The sequence below is a fragment of the Austrofundulus limnaeus genome, unplaced genomic scaffold (assembly GCF_001266775.1).
Source record: "Austrofundulus limnaeus strain Quisiro unplaced genomic scaffold, Austrofundulus_limnaeus-1.0 Scaffold229, whole genome shotgun sequence".
Classification (NCBI taxonomy): Eukaryota; Metazoa; Chordata; class Actinopteri; order Cyprinodontiformes; family Rivulidae; genus Austrofundulus; species Austrofundulus limnaeus.
The window spans coordinates 769229-770834 of NW_013952631.1; the positions used below are offsets into that span (position 1 = coordinate 769229).

The 1606-nt window shown below is 36.7% G+C and overlaps 1 protein-coding gene and 1 long non-coding RNA gene across 2 annotated transcripts in view; both read right to left on the bottom strand.

Moving 5' to 3' along the window:
- The window catches only part of tgfbr2l (transforming growth factor beta receptor-like), a gene marked incomplete in the record, with an annotated part of 43689 nt that overhangs the window by 34061 nt on the left and 8022 nt on the right, over positions 1-1606 (bottom strand).
- Positions 1456-1606, bottom strand: part of LOC106525497 (uncharacterized) — a 6283-nt gene continuing 6132 nt past the window's right edge. The window contains exon 2 of the long non-coding RNA XR_001311123.1: positions 1456-1598. This is a non-coding gene — a long non-coding RNA (uncharacterized LOC106525497). The remainder of the gene's footprint in view (positions 1599-1606) is intronic.

Genomic DNA, 1606 nt, shown 5'->3' on the forward strand with positions numbered 1-1606 from the left:
GAGAGAGAGAGAGAGAGAGAGAGAGAGAGAGAGAGAGAGAGAGAGAGAGAGAGAACCATTGACATGTATTTCTAGATTGGGCAGCGCCTATTAGCCGCTATAAGCTAGTGACGCATCTCCATAGGTGCCATTACATTGCACTGAGTCATGTCAACAAAACCATACAGTTCCAATGCAGGATGCGCATCAATCTGTCACAAAAATATTCATAACACACTTATTTCTTGTCCGATTTCTATAAAAATATCTTAAATTAAAGCTGAGAAAATTGCCAATGTTATATGTAAAAACAGGTAGTCTCCCAAGAGTTAAATTTATAAGCAGTCTAGAAACTTTTCATTATAGGTTATGCTAATGCATTTCTATGTAAGCTATCCATCAGATGTGGACATTGTTTGTACAGCTGAATTTTCTTAGTTGGAAAATCTAGTCCATCCCTCCATCGTCTATACCCATTTCTTCCTTTCAGGGTCACTGGTGCCCATATCCAGCAGTCACAGTGCAAGGGGCAGGGTACACCCTGGACAGGTGGCAAGTCCATCACAGGATCATACATAGAGACAAATGAGACAAACAACCATTCACTCTCACCTAGCGAACAATTTAGAGTTGTCATTTAACCTAACAGTCATGTTTTTGGTGTGTGAGAGGAAGCTGAGTACCCGGAGAGAACCCACGCAAGCACAGAGAGAACATGCAAACTCTAACCAGAAAGGTCCCCGGGCTGGGATTTGATCCAGCGACCTTCTTGCTGAGAGCCACTATGGGAATTCATATTAATCTATCTCTTTAGTGACAAAAATCTGAAGTTCTTGCACTTAAATTAGGACACCGAAGAATGGAATTACAAGCTCCACTTCGGCCAGAGCTGAACATTTCACGAATACGGGACATAACGCACGCTGACTGGACAGAACAGGTTTTTTTTTCTTCCCTCTGCTTCATTTAATTTAATTTATAACTAGTGTTTTAATGTTTATTGTAGAGTTTTAATGAATAAATGAAAAATGCATTTAACACCTCAGCTACAGAAAATCAGAGATTCTGACAGAATGATAAGCTTGAGCAATAACACATCAGTTTTAATATTTTAATATGACTTACTTGTTTTTATTTTAAAAAATGCACTTACTAATTCTTTTACTTTCTAAATTAAATAACATGTTAATTAATAATGATCAGATCTGAGGAATAATAACTAAAATAAGTTTTCTAGTTATTTCATTTTAATGCTCAGTTCTGGAAGACGACGAACACAACTGACCACGTTGAAATAAGTTTTAGCTGTTTACTGTATTCAGGACAGATTTTAATCCCAACTTTTGTATTTATAATATTTTTATTAGCTTTAAGATCAAGGCTGAACTTTTCTTTTAAATCCATGGATTGAGAATAAATTCAAACTTAGTTCAGCTAAAATAGTCAACAGGCTGTGTTATGGATTAATTATATATATCTCTTCTACCTTGACACTGTCCAGCAATCATATCTTATGATTAACTAGTTTCGGATGTTTTACTCTATCGGCCCAGACTTCAAGACTCCAGCAATGCATGACCTCTCTTTATTTTGATAAGGTAGCTTCTGGGCTGAGAGACCTGTTATT